The sequence below is a fragment of the Drosophila sulfurigaster genome, chromosome 3 (genome assembly GCF_023558435.1).
Source record: "Drosophila sulfurigaster albostrigata strain 15112-1811.04 chromosome 3, ASM2355843v2, whole genome shotgun sequence".
NCBI lineage: Eukaryota > Metazoa > Arthropoda > Insecta > Diptera > Drosophilidae > Drosophila > Drosophila sulfurigaster.
The window spans coordinates 24490417-24513157 of record NC_084883.1 but is presented as its reverse complement, the minus strand read 5'-3'; the positions used below and the strand labels follow the sequence as shown (position 1 = coordinate 24513157).

The 22741-nt window shown below is 43.1% G+C and overlaps 1 protein-coding gene across 1 annotated transcript in view; it reads left to right on the top strand.

Annotated features, from left to right (window-relative positions):
• The window catches only part of LOC133845199 (uncharacterized), a 73528-nt gene that overhangs the window by 22991 nt on the left and 27796 nt on the right, over positions 1-22741 (top strand). The window lies entirely within an intron of this gene.

The window sequence follows — 22741 nt, the reverse complement described above, 5'->3', positions numbered from 1 at the left end:
TGTTACAACTTTTGCTATTGTTGTTGCTGTTGTTGTTGTTGTTGTTGGGGAACTACAAGAATCTACATGTTGTCTGGCCGCACAGGACACACAAGTGTTGCGACGAGCAACGTGGTTAAAATAAGTAGGAAAAGCAAAGAAAAGCCCAGGCAGCCAGCCAACCAGCCAGCTCAGCATCGAGCCCAGCAGGACACAAAGTAATAAAGCTCGAGTGACTTCTGTTGCTGCTGTTGCAGTTGTTGCTGTTGTTGTTGTTCACGTTGTTGTCGAAACTTTAATTATCACTGTGTTTGCAGTGTATGCGGCCTCTCATGCACTCACTTATCCACTGCGTGGGCGTGTCTGCGGGGGGTCTGCTGACTGAAGCTGGGGCTGCTCTTTGAATTTTACAGCAACAAAAAAATAAAAAACTTTTTAGTCTGCATAGTTTTTTCGGACTTTTGTTGAGCCAGCCGTTCGTTCTCTCACTGGTTGCCCAAATATATACATTTTTTTTTTGCAGTGTTTGCGGTCGAAACTTTTGCCTTTTTTGCTTACTGTATGAGTGAAGTGCAAAAAGCGAAAAGCAAAAAATGAAATAAAAATCACGCATACGCCACAGCAGCTGTAGCCGCATATGTGTGGTCAATAACTATTGCATACTTCACGGCGCTTTTGTTCGGCAGCAGCAGCAACAGCAGCAGTAGCAGCAAATCACGCATACGCCGCGTACGCTATGGGCATGCATATGCAACGTTGCTGTTAACACGAACCACTTGAAAGTCAACGAGTGTGCGGCCCCAACATTTCCATATTCATTTGCACATTAGGCAGCCAAAATCACACACACTCACACTCACACTCGCTGGCTGCCACACCCAAATTGTTGGGCCAGAGTCATGAATTTTTATCGCCACTGTCGCTAGTGCTTTGCATACATTACGCCTCATTTTGGGGGGACAGAAGCGAAAAGAAAGAGAAGCATGTGAGTGTGGCTGCCATGAAATTGCAACATACGATTTCCAGTTGCAATAGCAACAGCAACAGTAGCAACAGCAGCAACAGAATTTGCCATGGACATGCGGCATCAATAAGAGAATTACGCTGATGCTGGATGCTGATCTGCACAGGTGGCTTTTTTCATGTTTCGCTGATTGCAAAAAGCGAATTTGCTGCTGGAATTGAAGTTGTGGGAGTAAGTGCTAAATGATGCCACGTGCGCTGCATTGACAAGCGATTTTGCATTTGTCATGGATGCGAGAAGAGAGGCGGGTGAAGCGACACCATCAATTGGCAATATATCAATGGGCGAAAACCGTCGCTGTCTCTCATTCTATCATCCTCATTCTCTGCGTCTCTCTCTGTGCTGTCACTCGTTGTATGCGTTTCATTTAATCTTTGCCGCTAGCTGCCAATTGCTGTGACAACTTGATTGCAAATCCAGCTACAACTAACACACAGTTCGCAGTTCCCAGTTGGCAGTTGGCAGCCAGAGTGAAGTTCCTTTTGGTTTTTGGGGCGCATCTCTTGGCACGTAGCGGCGAGCTGTGCAGCTGCAGATGGAGCACGATTCGGTTTCAATTAAAGCATCGTTACCAGCCCGCAAATTCGGCAACGTTTTGGCAGCCTTAAGCTTGAGCTCCACACACGAAAATGCAACTTGCAAACTGGCAATTCGCGAAATGCACAAGAAGCACATGTTGAAAATACAATAAATGCACTCCTACACTATATATTTATATATATCGTATATATATATATATATATATATATGTATTGTATGTACTTACTCTACTACTATGTGTGCAAGTGCAAGTGTTACAAGGCCAAAAGTTTTGCAGCATTGGCACAAAACGCACAGCACGTGGCCTTTTCTTTTATACATACATACATACACATATATATTCGCAGGTTTTTACTCGCTTTTACTACATATCTTTTGGTCGTAAGTGTTATATATGTGTCTCATGTACAAGTTTTTCTCAGAGTGTGTGCGTGGGCGTGTCGCATTTAAGCCTCAAATGCGCCTTAGGGTAACCATCTTATGGGCAAGCAGAACGTGGCTGGCTTTAATGGAAAGCGAGCGGAAAATCGCCTTTAATGGCAAAACAGCAAAAGTATACATATTTTCCTTTGCTTTCGTTTTCGCTTTCGCCTTATTCTTATGCTTATGCTTATGCCACTTGCTTTCATTTTTCGGGTTTATTTCCTCTTTTATTTTAATGCCCTGCAACCTATTGAGCTCGAGCCACATTTGTTGGAATTATGTCAAAATATGGTTATGCATAGTTAATTGAGTATGTTCTTAGAGTACAACTTAACAGCAAATGAAAGCTGAAAAAGAAATATTTATGCTTATGAGTAGAGCGTATCTGCAAGTCGTTCATTCTTAGTTCAATGCTATGACTCTCTGTTGGCGACAGCTGCATTAATTTGCCTGTCATGACTTTAGCCTGGCTTATGCCATATTCCAAGCCTCGCATTTAGCGTGCGGAGACAGAAGCTGCAGCTCTTTCTCTCCACTCTCTGCTCTCTGCTGCCTGCTGCTGCCAATGGTTGGGTTAATTGCTTTTCCCTTTTTCATTGGTGTTTTTTGCAATGCCAACTAACAAGCTGCAATCGATGTTGATTACTCGCTCTGTGTGTTAATGGAATTCTTAGCCTTAGCCAGGAACCAAGCTTACACAGCTGGAGGAAAGAGAAGAGAGAGAGAGAACGAGAGAGAGGCAGCGAGTGCTTGGCCAGAGTGTGGCATGGCTATGGCCAATAGCTGGCAGCTGCTTTTAGTGGGTGGTGTTAACGCAAATATTTTCAAAGAAAACATTTTGCTTTTCATGCTCACTCACTCAGTTCGTCGCTTTCGCTTTCACTTTCGCTCTCACTCGCTCTCTAGCTCTGTCGCTCTCTCGGCTTTGTGGGCAACATTTTTAAACGGTTCGTGTGTTAAATTCATTGGCATGGAATTTTAATTGGATGATTTTTAGTGCAAGCCACGTGCCAATTTGGCAGGCATGTTATGAATTCACAACTAAACTATGTATGTATTATGCGTAAGTGTGCGAGAGGCATAGACAAATATTTCAACGTTGCCATCCTCAAGTATGCTGCATAGTCATAGATAAGCCACTAAGTGTATCGCGTGGGCGATAAGTCCTCGCTCGCATACATACGAGTGAGAAAGTGGCAAGAGCTCAGCTCACATTGGCAGCCATTATGGCCAGTAACTCCAGCATTGTGTACGTGTGCGGCAAACTGTTCATATATAATGATGTGGTCTCTCCTGGCTCCAGTTCTACATTTCTCCATTCTCCATTCTCAGCTTCAGCGTCAGCGTTAGCGTCAGTTTCAGCTCTTGGCCATTGTGCGCTTTGGAGCGTGAAATGTATGACAAAAAAGAGCACAAGCCGAAGCTAAAGCTGTAGCTGAAAACGGGAGCAAACTGCACGCAGCTCCGGCAACTTCTGTTGTTTGGGGGCCGGGTGGCAAAATGTGAGCTAAAAATATACATGACAGCATAAAAAAAACAACAACAAAATAAAAAAAAAACAACTGTGAAGGGAAAAAAAAGAAAACGCCGAGAAAATCAACACCAAGGGGAAGCAGCTGGCTGTTGGCTGCGGGCTGGTGACTGCCTCGATGCTTTTGCCCAGTGGCGAATGTTAGCCAAAGCTAAAGCTTCGTCTCGGCTTTGAGGTCCTTGCTACGAGCACAATCCAATAACAAATTATATGCACAAGACAATTGGGTCCTTTATTGCCCAACGACTTTTATGCGAAAAGTGCAAAATGATTTACGATTATGTTGATAAAATGGCTTAAATAGTATTTTCATTTCTTAACGCTCGAGTGCACTTTGGAGAGAGCCGGCGAAAGAACCCAACGACAGCACAGATTCCCACACACACACACACACACACACACACTTGTACACACTCGCTTACAGTTTCAATTGTCTGTTGCCATATGATTTGTTTGCGTTTAAGCGTCGGCGACAGCAAAAAGGCGACGACATTTTTCGTAGCATACTTTTGTGCGCACGCATGCTTAATATGCATATGTATGTGTGTGGGAGTGTGTGTGTGTGTGTGAAATATTCATGACACTTTCTTCTGTCGTTTCTTGCTTGGTTGTGTTGTCCTTTTTCTTATGCACTCGAATGCTTTAAGTAATCGAGGGAATTTCTTAGTTTTAAACTTTCTTTCGGCTACGTGTCTGCATATTTAATAAGTAAGTTTTACTTTGGCCTAAAGACAGACAGACACGCAGACCAACAGACATTCAGACAGTTGAGTGACATGCACGTAACAGCTGTTGTCGAAACATGCGATTCGCTGCACTTCGACTTGCACCTACTTGACTTTGACTTTCGCTCTGTCTCACTCTCTGGCCAAGCTGTTTAATTATGAATATGCTGACAGACGACGACGCCGCAGTTGCTTCGGTTTCGGTTTCGTTTTCGACTTCAGCTGTAGTTATTGATTTCGTAGATAAATTATTAAGGCAGCTTCGCTTGGCATAATTGAATTGAAATGAAACCACAAAAACGTGTGCACATCCTTGGGCACGCCTGACAGTTTCCTTGACGTGCAGCTGCAGGTGAGCTTTACATATTCATAATGAGCTACACAGCTTCTGACTTTATCATAGGCTGCGGTCAGTCATGCTGAAATGTGAAATGTTGAATGACTACTGAACGTTGTATGTCTCTCTGTCTCTCTGTCCAGAGGGCAGCAAATGCAATTACTTTTGCAGCACACACACAATTGATTTTCTATCGCAGTTCACGCCAAGCAAAACAAATTGGCCGTAAAATAATTGCAAATACACCAACTGAATAACTAGTGCGTATTTTGTGCACAATAATCGAGTCTATAAACGCTTCAAGCACATAAATCACAGTTGCCCTAAGCAATCGTTTGTAGCAGACCAAAGCTGACCTTGGCCTCAGGAGAGCCACAGAGGGGGGGATAGAGAAAGATTTGTAGCATATTAAACTGAATTTATTAAATTCAAATCAATGTTGCAATTGCTGTGATGATTTAAGGCAAACAATAGCTACCAATCTCTTAGGCAATAATCAAAGAATTGTAAATTAAATAAACTTTTGTTTCTATTGAAATCTATTTTTTCTTATAATCATACATTTTGTCTGTATGAACTCTTCACTAAATTTAGAAAAAAGTGTAAAACAGTGTGATATTTTTCCTTAACTATACCAAATCAATATAGTGAAAAATACTGAAATATACCGAATGCTATATGCTATACTTGGTATATTTATGAACTTTCACATTAAAAATTTGTCATCATTTTGTAATGCAAAAGAACTTGTTGTAAATCTTGTATATTAAAAAATACCAAATTGGTATAGTGAGTATACAAAATATACCTTTTAAAATATATCCAATTCCAATTAAAGCAAAACAGTGCGATATTATTCCTTAATTATACCAAATCAATATAGTGAAAAATACTGAAATATATCGAATGCTATACTTGGTATACTTATTCACAATTACATTAAAAATCTGCCATAATTTTGGAAAGCAAAATAATTATTTGGTAATATGGTTATTTTGTACTAAATATACAAATCTGGTATGTACTTATATACCAATATTAACATACTAAATCATTGAAGAAATAATTCTTTGGCCTAGCTTCTTATTAGGCAAACTTGTTTTGTGTTTAGTTGCAAAACAGACTTAATCCAAAGTAAACTAAACCAGATACACACAACTTCTTGGTGTCTTCAGTTTTTGGGGGCATTTTGGTAGCTAATTAATCGCGACCTCGCTTGCCATATGTTTACCCCTGGTAAACAGGCAAACAACGCGCCCATAAGTATGCCATAAACTGTGCTTAAGCCAAGAGCTGGGCCAGTTCTTCTTCAGGGTCGAGGAGAACGGGAGGGGAATCCAGAGAAAGAGAGAGAGAGCAGCTAAATGATGTTTGCTTAACAGCATTTGAATTAATGATGAATCTGGTTGCTTAGTCATAAGCAAAGGCCAAAGCCAGTGGCTGCTTTGCTGCTTTGCTGAGTCACCTGACTAAAAGGACACCTTCGAATCCAGGGAGCACGCCCACTCGAAACGCCTTCGAAATGCGCGCGACTCTAATTTGTTTGTACAGCTTGTACTTGCCGTTGAATTATGCATGGCACTGTGAATGGGAGGGGGGGGTGAGGGGTTAAAGGGGACAGCAGTTAGGCTTTTGCGTTTGTAGCGCAGTTGCTTAATTGGATTTCGATTTTGTACGAGAGTGACACGCACTGAAACAATAGACAAGAGAGCAAGGCAGACGGCAGCAATAACAACGGACATGCCGATTAACTTAATTAATGTCACACTAATGACAGCTCAATGCGATTATGTTGCCAACTGCAACCGCGTGCGAGAATGGGGCAAATGAAATTCAGGCTGAAATTAACTGTCACACAGACACACAGAGGCACAAATAAATTGAAAATGTAATCGACAAGTCCAATCAAATGCTATCGATAAATGATGCATGCCTAATGAGCTGCAACTTTGATCCAGATATCTCTGTGTGTGTGTGTGTGGCATACATTCGTTTTTATAAGCCGCTAATTAGTTTGCGTTGCGCTCGTTATGAATTGTTATGTTACTTCCACTCTCTCTCTCGCTCTGCATTGATTTCAACGTTATCAAGCAATCAGCTCGTTAAGCACATCTATCCACCTACAAAGCTGGCAACTTGATCAACATTTTGTTGAGCACAAGAGGCAGCAGCTCAACTCAGGAGGTGGAGGCAGCGACTGAGTCTGGTTGACAGGCAGTTGCCGTCAGGCTGTCACGTCCTTCATGTGGCCAATTCAGAATGCAAATCTGTCGTTCGGCTCAAGCTCAGTCATCAGTCGAGAGAGAGATAGAAAGAGAGAGACAACAGAGTATGAGAATGAGTAAGAGTCATGTGGCAAGCGCCGTGCGGCATGTGGCCTGTGGCACGAGACGTGTGGTTGAATATCTGTGTGTGTGTGTGTGTGTGTGTGTGTGTTGGTGTTTGGCAAGCAAGCCTCATCGTCATATCGGCAGTTGCACTAACAGCTTATAATCGCAACTTAACATGCTTGCAGCAGCAGCTGCCGAAGCATCAGTGCAAACATCCTCCAAGCCGGATATCACACAGTCTCTCATTCCCTCTCACTCTCTCAAACAAAAAAAAGAAGAGCACCCTGTATGACCCCGCTGTCAGCAACTGGATGCCAGGGCAGATTGTGCCCCACCTCTCGCTACTCTCTCTCTCTCTCTCAGTCGACCTCTGTTCGTTGTTTACTGCACCTCAGCGCATCCGAGTAGGCTATGCTAAATGACTCACATACCAAGAGACAGTAGTGAAATGCGGTGGCGAGTGAGGGGGAGGAACGGAGGTTGCAACAAGCGTGCGGCGTGTCGAGTGCGTTGCACTGAATTTTGCAGCTTTTGTTTTGCGGCTCAAGCCACTCAGCTTGTTTTATATGCGCTTATCTCTAGATACTGCATAGACCAACACACACACACACACACACACATGCAACACACTCGCAAATGACAGACAACAACAATATGGACAAGCATTGCTGCCATTTTGTTGGCTTTCTTGCAAGAGGTCCTTGTGCCTGAGCAACGTTTACAAACATGCAGTTGAGTGGGCCACGAGTGTCATTGTTGCTAGAAATTTGAGAGCATATCTCTCTGTGTGTATGTATGTGTGTGTGGGTGTCCGTGTGTGTGCCTTTGAATACCAATACCTGTGTGTGTGGCTGCATGCAACACACTTTTACCGCGCTGCATACTTTTTTTTGGGAAATATGCAGACCGCAATTTGCCAGAGACAAAAATGTAATTTGTGCGGTATTCTTCCCACACATATGTGTGCCTTTATCTCGTTGCTTTCCATCTCCAAGCATTGCTGCTGCTGCTGCTGCTGACCACGCTGTGTGCATGCTGAGCGGCATCTTCCACATGACTGCAAACGGCAGAAAATTCGCTACTCGCTTGCAATATCGCTCTTCGCTGTGCGGTGTATGGTGTGTGGTGTGTGTGTGGACAGCAGCAGTATGTCGCATTTCAATTCCAATTCTAATATCAGCAGACTACAAATACCAAACGGGCACTCAGTAGTATTAGAAAGAATGAAAAGAACTGCAGCCAGCCAACACACAGAGGGGAAACAGTGGAAAGAAGTCAACACAAGTGTGGGCTCTGTCTGCCAAGAGTGCAAAAGGCGAATGCGAAAAAATATTTGCCCTGCCAGAAATTGACAACTGTTTGCTTAGTTGAGAGTGTTTGCTTGTCCCCGGAATGGCGAAAGGGAAAAGCGCGGGGGAGAAACGGAGAGCAGCTGGCTGTAGCAGCGGAAATTTGACACTCTTATTCTCACTTGCACTTACCAAGTGGCGTCTGCTGTTGCTGCTGCTGCTGTGTTGGCCTGGGATGCTTCACTGGGCTGACTGAGCTGACTGAGCTGACTAGAAAACTGAGTGTCCCTGCAGCCATGGCGCGTAATATCAGCTTACTTTTTAATGGCACTGCTGGCACTCAATTATGTAGTCTCCTAAGCCAGCGTAGCCAGCTAAAATATGCAATTAAAGCCAACGCGAAACGCCAACAGCACCAAAAAACTATTTGATTACCAATTGATGTTTCCATTACAAACAATGAGCGAAAGTGCTAATTGGATACATCAAACACCACTCCTCATTAATAATTCTAGCTGGAATTTATTAAATTGCAATTACTTTATTCTAATTGTAGTTTAAGCTGAGTTTATGCTCCAGCTTTTGCTAATTCAGTTGCCTTTTAAAAGCCAACAATGTAATTCTCTGTATATTTGACCATTCTTAATGCATTCTGGCTTTGGCTGCTAAGTGAGAATATATCGCAGTCTTTTACAATTATTCTCTTTCACAGCTTGACCCACGTTGCCCGCTCGCAATATATTTGTCCAAATTAAAATATGCAAACTGCATGCATGCCACATAAACTCAGTTGTTCAGGGGCTTCCAACAAAAGGGCTTTTACAAGCCAGGCAAATATTTTCCTAAGCTAATAATGAGCGGCAACAGCAATACGAAATTTAATTTATGCAGCTTAATTTCACCTTTGATAAAGGCATTAAATTGTAGATTTAGAGCTTGAATTTAAATGATGAAATCATGAAAATTTGGTTTCGATAAGATATAAATTGTAGAAGTATTTTAGGAAAGAAGTGTGAATGGCATAAAATGCTGCTGTAGTCGAGTTCTTATTGCTTTGGCTGATAATATGGTATATTTTGTACTGTATGGTATTAAACATATATTTGAACGGTATATTATTTTGCTATGCTTGTGGTTGGAAATACATTGGTAAAAATTGTAGAAGTTATTTAGAAAATAATTGCTAATCTGGAATATTTTATACTGTATAAAATACCAAATACAGCTTTCGTTATATTTTAGCATATTAATTTTGTATATTTTAACAATAATACCGCATCCTTTTGCTTTGCTCATGGTCAGAAATTTTCTACTGCAGCTTTGTTACTTTTTTCTCTACGTTTTTAAAGCGGAAACCTTTCTTTTTGCTGTAAAATGTCAGATTTATGCAACGTCAACAATTTAAATCGCCAATACTTTTACCCGTATCTGTATATAGATCTATAAACTTTTCCATTTTGGGTGCTATGAGTTTTACAACTTTAATCAAAAATTGAAAAATTGTATATATATTGCGAGTACTGTCAGCTCGAAACTTTTGGCCGGGCTGGCACACATCATAAATATGTCAAAGGTATTTGAAAACTATGTGTCAACTTTGCCACAGGCCGTGCCTAGCCCCCTTCCCTTCTGCCTCCCCCGCTGTAGTGTCTTGCACTTGCCAACTGAAAAGTTTACACAGTATTTTTTTCCCAACTTTAATCGATAAATATGACTATTATTAAACTACGAGTGAAACGAAGTGAAGCACACAAGACACATACGAATGCGAATAGCTCGTGATTTCGTAACGATGCCAAAAATATGAGCATATCTCTCTCTCCCATATATGTGATATATGTTCGAGTATTTGTTGGCGTATTATGTGTGCATTCAGACGAGTCTCTTTTGAGGCTGGCTCTGTAAGTTACGCTAACAAGCTGCAGTCGAAGTTGCAGCATGGCCCATAACTAAGGGCCAAAAGCCAACTACAATATGTGAAGCAAGTAAGCAACGATGCAGGCTGTTCATGGTCTCGAAAGACTGGCAATTTGTTGGCCAGACAAGCGACAAGGGCGGGCAACAACATCGTCTCGAGACTGAAGACTCGAGACTGCTTGGTTGCATGTGCTGCTGCTGCTGGTGCAGCAAACGCCCGCAACTTGCTTAATTTGATATCAAATTTATAACTGACTTATTGGCACTTGGGAGTAAGATTACGCCTGCCAGGCAGTCAGGCAGTCAGACAGTGAGGCAACCATCCAAGCAGGCAGCCAGCCAACAGACTCGCATACCTTTGCCTTTAGCACCCAAAACGAGACGCCCGCATATCTGTCGAGTAAGTTATTACGTATACGCAGTGTATGTGTGCGGACGAGCGGGGCGGCTGTCAAAGTTTTTGGTTGCTTGCCGTTGCCGCGGGTCGTTTTATGGCTTAGGTATGTGCTTGTTATATGCCATGAGTGCTATATTCTGAGTGAGTGAATTTTTAACACGCCCATCAAATTCAAATGATGGCATGTGATGTGCGGTGCCCGGTTTGCTGCAACACGCAAAAACAACAACATAAAATCCCAGAAAAAACACTGAGACACACAGACAGACAGACTGGAAGATGAAGAAAATGAAGAAAAAAGCCAAGCTACATTTATGCAATTTGCAATATTGACAGCTCAGCAAATTCTTTTTGCCAAGCACACAGCGGGCATTTAGCAGCTGGCGGCGATTTTACTCTCTCTCGCTCTATGCAGTTGACCTTTTGTATACTCTAACATTCAGGTACATTACTGTTTGACCTTTTGATGGCTACGTGTGGGTAATTAGATAGAAAAAGAGAGCATGCTAACGTCGGATATGCGCTTGTTTGGCTTGCGTCAAAAGCAATTTCTTAACATCGACCTCGGCGTTTTAATAAATTCCGCATAGCTTTGCATTTTCAGCACACTCTTCTTGACCAATTTTTTTGCGCCCGCCTTGAGGTTGGCTTTCCTTTCAGCTGCCTTCGCTTTCCCTTTGGCTTTTGCTGCCTGGCTTTGCTTTTGCCTGGTTTCAATATTTTGCCTTAACACTTTATGAAATTTCCACAGGCATTTTTTTTTTGCTGTTTTTGCTGTTGTTGCTGGCAAACTTAATGAAAATTTAAATAATTGAATGTGATGTTGCATTGCACAGCAGGTGGCAACCTTCTCGATATACATAGAACGCTGCTCTATCTTTTGCTGCTGTTGCTGCTGCTGCTGTCTCACACTATTGCATATTAATGAGCCTAAGAGCTGCTGGCAGCAGTCAGCAGTTTTCAGCACTTGGCTCGTGGAATTACTTGCTCTCTGTGGCGAGCGGCGTTTAAGCGTTTTTGTTAAAGCGCCGCGCGAGTTTTGGGCCAACGAAGAAGAAGCAAAACCAACGCAGACGCAGACAGAGACGGAGACGCAGCCTGCATCCTGACAATGACAAATGAATACTTTTATGGCCGCGACCCGCAGCGGCAGCGGCATTAAAAGTTTCGTGTTAGCAAAAGTGACACCTCGCTCGGCCCGGGCCAAGTTACGTGCGCTCACTGTGTGTGTGTGTGTGCGAGTGTAGGTGTGTAGGTGTATAGCTGTAAGCTAGCCAAGTAGTGCTTGGCTGGCAGCGTGGCTTAGGCCATGACAGGAAGTGGTCTTTGCTTTGCCTCAGTGTGCAGTCATGTCCCAACTGCCTCACACACAATCTGTCTGCTCACTCACTCTCATTCGCTCTCTCTCTCGCTCTCGCTCACATTAGCTCTATCTCTGTCTGCTGAGTGAGTATTTATTCAGTCTCTTTGCCACAGTCTGGTCGACCAACCATTTTTGTTGCACGTTCCAGCTCCGTGTGCTGTTTACCAAACGAATTAAATTGTTCGCCTCAAGTGTATTTTGTGCTTTGACGCACAAACATTGCCACAACTGGCTGCGAGTGTTGTTATTGTCACTAGCTACCTCTCACTCTCCCCTCCCTTTCTATGTCTCTCTCTCTTTATTTGTTTGTTGTTGTTATGGCTGCTGCCTAGAGGCTGAATTTGTTAATCTGCAGCACTCAATCAGCGAGCGTTTTGCCATGACAGCAACTGATTTTTTCCCCGCTAATTATGCACGTACGTGTGCAAGCGAGATGGCAGTATGTGTGTGCGTGTTTTTTTTTTTTTTATTTCGACTTTACTCTACTATTACTAGTTTTAATATGCTAACGAGATATACAATATAAATAAATTATGATGGGTATAGGGCAGAGCGATCTCCTGTGGTACGGCCGTGAAGCAATGCTTCACAAGAGACATAGCGCCACCTATTCCATCGACTCTCTCCTGGCTCTCTCCATGCTTCGTTGGGTCTGCATCACAGTTGACACAAACTCGCATATCACGACCCAGTTGCCCACTGATTGCAGCATAAGCGGGACCAAGTTTCCCACCGCAATCGATACGCCAAGTGCCCTTTCCAAGTCATTGCGTAGTGATCCGTATATCTTGCAGGCGAACATAGTATGCTCAGCATCCTCCAGTGTTCCACACTCAGAGCAGTTGCCAGAAGCTTCATGACCAAAGCGGTGCAGATAGCTTCTGAAGCATCCATGGCCGCTTAGCACCTGAGTCAAGTGGAAGTTGACTTGGCCGTGCTTCCTGCCGGTCCATTCCCCGATGTTCGGGATGAGCCGATGCGTCCAGCGGCCTTTTGGAGACCTATCCCAACGTCTTTGCCACCTCTCTAGGCATTCTTGCCGTCCTGCCGTCCGCACGGTTCGCGTTTCGGCGTTGCTGTGGTACCGGGAACGCAGCTGCCTATAGGTATCAGCTCGCTCTCTGGCCATTTCCACAAACGGAGGTACACCAGCAATGACGAACGCAGCGTCCTCAGAGATTGTGCGGAATCCGCTAATGATGCGGATGGCACTCTTCCTGAACGCTGCCTCCAGCCCTTGGCAGTAACTCCTAGTGTCCAGTGCTCGAACCCATACTGGTGCCGCGAACAGTGCGATGGATCGCATGGCACCCGCGATCAGCGATCGTCGCAATTGTTTTGGGCCTCCAATATTCGCCATGAGCCTCGAAAGTAGCCGGTTCATGCCTGCAGCTTTATTGCTCGTCGCTTCCAGGTGCTCTCGAAAGCTGAGCCTTGTATCGATCCATACTCCCAGATACTTAATCGCTCTTTTGGACGAAATAGTTGTGCAACCAACCGAAATTTTCGCTACTTCTACACGTTTCCTGCTGCTTATCAGCACGGCTTCCGTTTTATGCGGCGCAAGTGCCAGCCCAACTGAGACAAGCCACTGCTGGATGGTCGCAATTGCTTGGTTGCACACACTCTCGGCCTGCAACAGCTCCTTCCTCACGACAAGGACAGCGATGTCGTCTGCGACATGTGTGCGTGTGTGTGCGTGTATGTGTGTGTATGTGTCTATTAAGTTCGTATTCGATTCGTGCTCATACCTGAGCCTATATGATTAACGACTGCAATGGGCGCACACGTCGCATTTGACATCAATTATCGCGCCTCGTGTAGCACTCAATGCCTTCCCCCCTCTCTCATGCTCTCACTCTCTGTATAGTTGTGTGTAGGTGTTCAGCTGGGTAATTCCTTCTTCATTGCTTCATCGATTTTGAGCCTGCTGAAGTTATGAGCTGGCACGAACATGACCAACTTAATTGATTTTTTATTAGCGGCACAAAAACGAAGTCATCGAAAAAGTGAGGCTAAAATGTTCATGGGAAAAAAAGCCATTTTGCTATATACCATACCGCTAAATGTATTTTTCATGCGGCTGAAAGGCTGAAACACTCACACACAAACATTTGTTGAGTCTCTCGCACATGAAAACCAATTGACAGTTTTCAATTTAAGTTGCGGAAATATTTTGATTTCCTCTTCTTTTTTTTGTTGTGTGCCATATTCGGAATGCTTTATTGTTGTTATTGTAGCCATAGAGGGGATGGGGAATGGTGGATAAAACAGCTCAAGCGTCACCGCACCATACCATTTGGCACAAGCATATTTTCCGCTCCATTTCCCAGACTCCCACACACAAACACCGAGACAGCCAACACACACCCACACCCACACACTCATATATTTTATTTTATTTGCACAAAGCAAAGAAGAAAAACCGCAGCAACCATTTTGTCAGTGCAATAAAAGTTTGCGTGTGAAATGCCTGGCGGGCAGCAGCACCAGCAGTAGCAACGACAGGAGAAGGTGCAGCTGAAGCTGAAACAGAAACTGAAGCCGAAGTAGTTGCCACCACCCACCCCAAGGGGGGAGCCGAAAGTGGACGTTGACTCTCATGTTGAATGGGGAGTTGCGAGATGCGAGTTGCGAGTTGTTGGAGTTGGCCTGTTGTCGACTTAATCAGCTGGGAGCTGAGAGACATCCGTCTGCCATGTGGGACATATGCACTTTAAATTATGCATATTATGCCTTGCTATGCCACTAAGTAATTAAGCAGATAGCACACATAGTGTATGTCTTTCAGTACCTGTCTCTCTCTCTGTGTGTGCGTTGACTCAAATAAGTACTTTCGTGTCTGTGAGCGTGTGTGCTAACACATTTTAATTAGAAATGCATGTGTTGAGCCGCAGTCAAGTGGGACACACACCCAAAGAGAGAGAAGGAGAAACTTCTTAGTAGCACATGCAAAAATAATGTTGCCTACTTATTGGGGAAGCTTGATTGATAAGTCAGTTAGCCGCCAATTCGCTTAGAAGATGAACTGAACGAAAGGCAAATGCAAGTTTGATAAATCACTTTTAAGCTGTCACGTGTAAAACACAAGACCATTTGACCATTTATCAGAAAGCCAGCCAGCCAGTGACCAGAGAGCCAGCTAGCTGACCAATCGATGTATCTATATTTATAGGCCCATCAATTATAGCGAAGGGCATTCACGTTTTTATTTTTTATATTCACGTTTTTTTTTGTGGTTTGTAGAGTATATAAATAGCATGGTAAAGAGACTGAATTAGGTTCGTATGAATTGAGTTGCGTAGTTTCAGAACCAAAGCAGATTCCAATGCCATTGGCAAACCTAAAAGATGCCACACACACACACACACACACAAAAGCTGTGAAAGAGGAATAGACACACACACACAAGCAGCACGTAGCTAGATGGCCTTCTACTTGGTTGAGAGTCAACTGAGTATGTCATTTTATTGAATCAAAAACCACTCAGCTATTGAAAATCAATTTGCACTGCAGCAGCAGCAAAACGTAGGAGCCAAACGTCGCCAAACTGGACCAAGGAACACCTGCCAGGCAGGCAGCCAGACAGACAGAAGGACTAAAGGACAGACAAACGGACGTAGCAAGAAATAAATACGCTCACACACACACACACACACACACACACACACACAGAGGGAGAGTTGTCCCAAACACGCACACAATTTTCCACATTTACACTTGCCATAATAATAAAGCGACATAAAAACGCACCCTCCATCGCCTTCTGCATACTTTGAAAAGAACGAGAAAAAAAACGAGAAGCAAAAAAAAAGAACGAAGAGAAAAGCAAAGGAAATCAGCAGCAGCAGCAGCAGAAACTGAATGTGAAATTTGTTTGGTAGTAAGAGGAAAATGCAATGCCATTTGAGGTATGCTGATCAGCAGTTCCCGCACACGTTGCCTTTTAAACCAATTCCAAATCGAGTTAAGAGCACAAGGACATGCCGCACACATACACACTTACACTTAGAGCGGGAGGGTGGGAGGTGGGGAGCGAGGTTGTTCAGCCATTCACCTGTATGCAAAATGAAGCGGCAATGCCACTGAAAATTGATGGCAGTCACGTAGAATGTCAGGCAGCAAGAAGAAAATCCATAAAACACAAGTAGAAAACTTGAGGGCAGCATATGAGTTTCCCTTTGTCTGCCTCCCCCTCCCTTCACCCCTTTTTGTTGCCTTTTTTTTTGTTTTTACTGTGCTACAAAAAATAATAAAAAAGAACAAGCAAAAAATGCAAATTGCAAAAAAAAAGAAGGTAGATAGAAAAGCAGCACGCAACGCAACGCTTTCAGGTGACCAAAGAGGCAGCAACATCAGAGCAACAACTGAGACAAGGTTGCAGCTGCAACCAGTTAAAGTCTCATTAGAGCCCAGTTTTGCGTGTGTGTGTGTGTGTTTCAGTCCCCTTCTCCTCTTACCTCTTCTTCCTACTGGCCTCAGCATTTCACGCAGTTTAACCAACTTGCCCTGGGGACTGAACTCAACTGGACTCGACTGCCATGAAACTGATGCTGTGGCAGCTGCTGTTGTTGTTGTTGTTGCTGTTGCTGTTGGTGCTGTTTGGATGCTGCTCTCTGTCGGCTCTGTTTGCTGCCTAATGAAAGCCATAACTGTGCATTAGCACGACTGGCAGTTAGTTCTTTTGGTTTGGTTGGGCTTCTCGTTGTTTTTTCTTTTTTTTTTTGTAGCCTTAAAGCGGCAATGTGTGTGTGTGAGCGTGTGTATATGGACAATAAAAGGCGGCTTCATATGACATGAAATTGCGGCACGCAGCCATAAAATACGCACGCCCACCCGAAGGCTGGGCAAAATAATAAATAAAAGCTTCCCCCAACAAGCCATGCAAATGGCGCCGCTACGCATCCGTATCCGCATCCGGTTGTCGCTGCCGTGGCTGCCGTGCTGCTGTTGTTGCTGTTGCTGTTGCCGGTGTCGGTGTCGCTTGGCGTTCGCGTTGGCGTTGTCTCTGCACCGCCGTTGGCGATGCCATTGCCTCGCTTTGGCTCTTTATACGCTGGAGACTGCCACTGAGTATCGACTGCCTTCGGTAAGGCGTTAAGCGTGAGCCGATTACGCGCACTTATCAGACTTGCCTCTCTGCCCAGACTGCCCCAAGGGAAAAAGTACTGGCGTATGGAGCTCTGCAATTGCTGCTTACTTTACTCCACTCTCCACTCACCATTCTCCTTCTCTTTTTCCTTTCTGCTAGTGCAGCTTTAATTGCTGGCCGTAAAAATTGCTACATGTGTTTTTTAGTTCATCTCAGATATGTGCCTCGTACATTTTTAGTGCAACTCTAACGAAAGTGGGGCATGAATGTGTCTGCAAATTCTTACTGCTTTTAAGGCATTCCGACACTTCATGAATTGATTTTAATGCTGTGCAAACTCGAGCATATTGCAATTGAAAATTCCTGTAATGTCTGAATTCTAAGTGAGACACATTGAAATAAATCTACAACTTTATAAGCTTCTGCCTCAATCGACTTAATCCGGCAATAAGCTGTAGCCAAAGTCGTTACAACGAGATTTAGCAGAGGGCTTAGATTGACAATAGCTGCTGTCTGTTATTTATGCATATTCGTTGATTACTTAATCCCTTAGTAATTGTCAATCAGCTTGTTGCAGAACTATTAAGCACAAACTTGTCGCCTGGACTTTATAACTATTATTTGAATGATGACTAATGCTTGTGTGATTTTCAGAGTAATTGCTAAAATCTTTAAGCGCTAAAATGGTGGCAACTGACTGAAACTTAACTGAAAGCTAAAATCTTGAAAAGTAAATTGTTTTAAAAGTATATTTTCTTTAAAAGATTTTGCAATTTCTTGACAAAGCTTGAAAAGTTGCTAACTACTTCTAATCGCATTTGATGTGCACCAAATATTCTTTAAAAAGCTTAACTAAACTAACATTTAGTGATTCTGTCTCTAGCTGCCACAACTTTCCAGTGCATCACGCTAAAAGCTCATTGGACACAAGTTGAAGTCCATTTTGCAGTCATTCGCAGTTATCTTCACAGGCGGCTTTTTGCTTCAAATGAGATGTGTCATTTGGGAATTTTGCATTGACAGCATGTGGCGTGCTTTGAGTGTGCTCTTTAATTCAATGCAACCACAGCAAACGCGATGGCGACAGCGAGCAGCACAAAGCAAGAATTACGAGAAAAAATGAAATGGGATTGGGAATGAAAGTGGAATGTGGGAATGGGCAAAACTAATTGCTGCTTTTAGGCGTTAATGAAAATTACAAATTGCGCATACGCCGCGTGGTGTGGCGCCATGTTGGGAAGGGGAAGAGATAGAGAGAGAGGGAGAGGGGAGTGCGAAGCATGGATCGATGTTGCATTGTCATTGCATGTGGTTGCATAATCGCTGCTCTACATTTCGCGCTTGGCTGCAGCGCGCCCAACAACAATGATCTCAACAACAAGCAAACCCATTAGAAGTTGCTACATTTTCTCTAAACACAGCAGGAGACATAGAGAGAGGAAGGGGGAGTCGTGTACCAGCAGACAGACAAGCAGCCACATCACTCCGCTAGCTGCCTGGCTGCCTGGCTGTTGCAGTTTTTGTGTTGAGTCATTTTTGCGCTCAAAAGCACTCACTAAAACAAATAAACACTTTGCGCATTGTTTCGTTTTGACAAATGCGTGTAATTTACGGAAATGTTTGTTTGGGCATCCAGCACCCAGTTCTCCCTCTCTCTCTTTTACTCTACACTACACTCTGTTGCTGTCTCTGTTTAATGTCTGCTGCCTCTGTGTGTGTCGTTTCATGTTTGCTAAATTGTCTTAAGCATATTTGCACGGCACTCATATGAAGCTCGAGCCGTGCTCGGCTTTGCAATTAGTTGGGCCCCGCTCTAAAAGCCATGAAGTAAACGCCGCCTGCATTGCACACTAATGACTGCGTCCCTGCAACAGCAGCAGCCTACGGAGGAGGCGCAACAAAATGCCAAGCGAGCGGCATTTGAAAAAATATGGGTTAACAATGCCTCAACTATGGCTGCTGCCGTTGCTGCTGTTGCTGCTCATCAAAGTGGCAATAAAATATGCGCATATCCACGCGCTCGAATAGCTCATTACAACAAGTGATAGTATCTCTTTGTGTATGTGTGTGTGTGTGTGTGTGTGTGGCATGCCCCTTTTCACTCTGGGGTTGCAATCTAGTCTGCCAGATGAAGCGCGAAATAACTAACTGAGATTGCCTTCTGTTTTTTGTTCCTCTGTTGCTCTTCTCGTTGTTGTTTTTCATATAATGGTCAGCTTTTGTTGCGGTCTTAATGAGGCAAATTTTTAGTTGCGCCTTTTGTTGATCCAACTTGAACATTTCTTGGTCGCCTTTTGTTGTTTTATTTGATGGAGATAGAGGAACGGGTGGGGGAGAGATGCCAAGTGGACGGCAATTTATGATACCTTTGTGGTTTCAATATTGCGCCAGGCAAAAGAGTAGAGAGCAACATAATTAAAAATTGTGACAGTCATAAATTTTTCGTTTCGGGACTTTTTTTTTGTTGTATTTCGGCCAATTCCCACGAGTCCAGCGATAGCAAAACCTTCGTCTGTTTGCCTCATCATCAGCATCATCATGAAGTCAGCTCAAAAAAGTTCTTCTTTGCAGTTCGTTATTAAAGTAACTGCGGCAAGTGCTGGCTGCTGGCTGCTGCTGCTGCTGTTGGACTTAAAAGCCACTTTCGACAAGTTGCAAGGAAATCAATTAGAGCGCATTATATGCAACTGAAGTTGCACTCAAAAGCACTTTAAAGTACGGCCAAAGGCAAGCGCAAAAGGCAAACGCCGAAGCCGAAGCCGAAGAGACAAGGGCAACATTTGATTCCTCTTTTCATTGTGCAGCTGTGCTGCATGGCCACTGATTGCTGAGCTGAGCGACAGAGATAGATAGAGACAGAGAGAGAAGGAGCGAGGACAACGCCCACATTTGGGTTCCCGTTTTTGCAGCTAGTTGGCCCTGACAGCAGCGAGTCCGGGCGATAAAGCAGCCCCAGCAGCTGCGGGTTACAGTTGCCAACAGAATGCGGACGGCGACTATGATGAAGACTGAGACATGAACTGTGACTGCGACAGCGACTGCGACTGAGGCTGGCAACTGGCAGCGGGCAAGCTGGCGACAGGAGGCCAGGCCCACTAGTGTTGTAAAGTGTCAAAACGTGTACTTGTCGCTGGCAGGATGCGCGGCGGCTCCTTTAATTTGAATTTTATGCACTGCATGCATAAATTTATGGCACAGGACACGCCCTCAACGACAATGACAAAGGCAACATGACAGCCACATGTCCATTACGGCCACCAGCCACCCAACAAAACACCCACAACACACAAACACACACACAGAGACACACATGTAAAGATAGAGACACTTAAATGTCCTGCTGCTGCTGCTGCTGATGCTGCTCCTGATGCTGGTGCTCAACGTCAGGCAACAGCTTCTTATCTTGGCCTCTCCCATGTCTTTTTGGCCCCTACAATTTTCGTCTTTCACTTTTCCTCCTCTTCATCCTCTCCATTTGTCTCAACTATGCTGCTCTTTAATTTGCGCTTAAGGTCTTTCGCTTGAAATTGAAATTAATCTTAATTTAAATGCTGTGTGCATATTAATTGTGGATAAACGCAATCACCGCTTTGCCAGCGCACAGCTTTGTCATCCAAATGAAATGCATTTTTAATTGCGGCCGAGCACATTTATTCGTTTATAAATGCATTTTTCTCGCTTTACGTTTATGACAATCAAAAGAGCAATTCATAGTTGCCAGCCACATATAACATATGAAATTGCATTGCTTGTGCATTGTGTGCAATTCATATCGATAGCTCACTCACACTCTCTCTCTCTCTCTTGCTCGTTTTGCCTATCCCTGGGTGGCAAGTTTAATATCCTGCTGTCAGACATGAGGGCGAGCTTACGCCCTGGTGCCAATCTACTGTCATGCCTCTGTCACTCGTCTCCCTTTCCCAAAAACACTAAAAAAAACCGAAACAAAAACAAAAATAAAAACACGGAGAAAATAACATGTCGAAAATAGTATTCGCAATTCACATCAAAAGGCAACAGCAGTGGCAACAAACTGCACGCGCCTCGTTGCATTATAAATGTTGCAATTGGTGAGAGTGCTGAATTTTGAGTTGTTACTTTTGTTATTGTCGTGGCAAGGCTATACCAACCAATCGTCTGTCTGTCTGCCTGTCTATCTGCCTGTCTCCTAGTTGAAAACATACGATGAGTCAATATCATTCTTGGCAATTGCACACAACGCTCTGCTCAGCTCTGCTCTGCTCAGCTCTGCCATCAATGTGCAATGACACGAGCCCAAAGTGACAACTGAAAAGTTCAATTATATCCTTTTGGAGAATGTGCGAATAATATTGCGAACAATTGTCTGAAAGTGTCCATTTATTTCTCTTTAGCTTTATGTCAAGCACAACACGTGCATTTTATTAACAGTGCTTCGATTCCTTTCTTCCTTCGATTGTCGCCATGTTGTTTTGTATAATCCCTAAATGGCTTTCTAAGCTTTGGGTTATTCGGAAGTTGAAGAGAATGTTTTCTGTACTATTTTGAAACGGGCTTAAGAACTAAAAGTACTTTTGAAAAACAAGTTTATAAATAGTTGAAGCTGTAATAAAATACTAATAGAATCAAATAACTTATGGAAATACTATAAATCTAAAATATACTAAAATAATTCTGAGGAAATAAAATATATCTTTGTGGTTGTCTTCTTCTTTTATTGCATTGGTTAATTGTGTATTTTCTTGTGTACTTTCTTTATCTGGTGTGTCTTGCACTCTTTGATATATTTTGAACGTAATGATACATTAATGTACCAAGAATATGCCGTTTCTTGTTAGCTTTGATTGATAATCTAGTAAATTTTGCACTCTTTGGTATATATAAAACACATATATTGGTATATTAATATACCAAATATTAACTTCGGTTTATTTTTGCATTTATTTGGTGTATTTAAAGTATAATACCACAATGCTTTGCTTTCATTTGAGATGGGTTTCGAGTATCTCACAGTCTAGTACACTCGTTTCATAAAGAAATTTGTTTCTACTCAACGCTGCTAATCAGTATTAATAAATGGGTTGTATCAGTTTTTAAATAAAATAATTAATTCAATAATATGTATAGCAAACAAATACTACAACTTTTGTTCACTCAATTACACTCGCCTGAATTTTTTCCAAATTTATTTGCCAAGAACTTTGCGCTTTACAACAGAAACAGCATTGCTGTCTAAACAGAATGTTTCTGGGAAAAAACACAAGTCAAAATCAGTTCTTGCAGATGATTTATGCAACAGAAATGTGTTTATGCCCCTTTTTCACAATGTGCAACTAAATCGCATTTAATCGAAATTCCGTATGCCATTAAAAGAGCCACAGGATAAACAATTTCAGCATTTATTGCTGAGGCCACTTAAGTACTGCACTCTGATAACCACAAGAGGGAGAGAGAGAGGGAGAGGAGCAAAGCGAAAGAGTAAGAGAGAGATAGTCGCAGAGACAGAGACAGAGAAAGGGTATTACAATGATGGGCTAACTAAACTGTGACCAAATGTCACACGTGGTTTTAATTATCGTTACAAAGTGTCATGTATATATGTACGAACGTGTGTGTGTTCTGTTCTCTGCGTGTGTGTGTGTATGTGTGCGTGGCATAATTACATTTTGTGGAATTGAGCAAAGTGTTGATTATTAATTAAAATAGCTTTATTTGGCACGACACGCACTGCACAAATGGCTGTCGAGTGGAGCGGAGCGGAGTTGTTGTTGGCTGCCTATCACAATTTATATCAAAATATCTGAATATCAGTTAA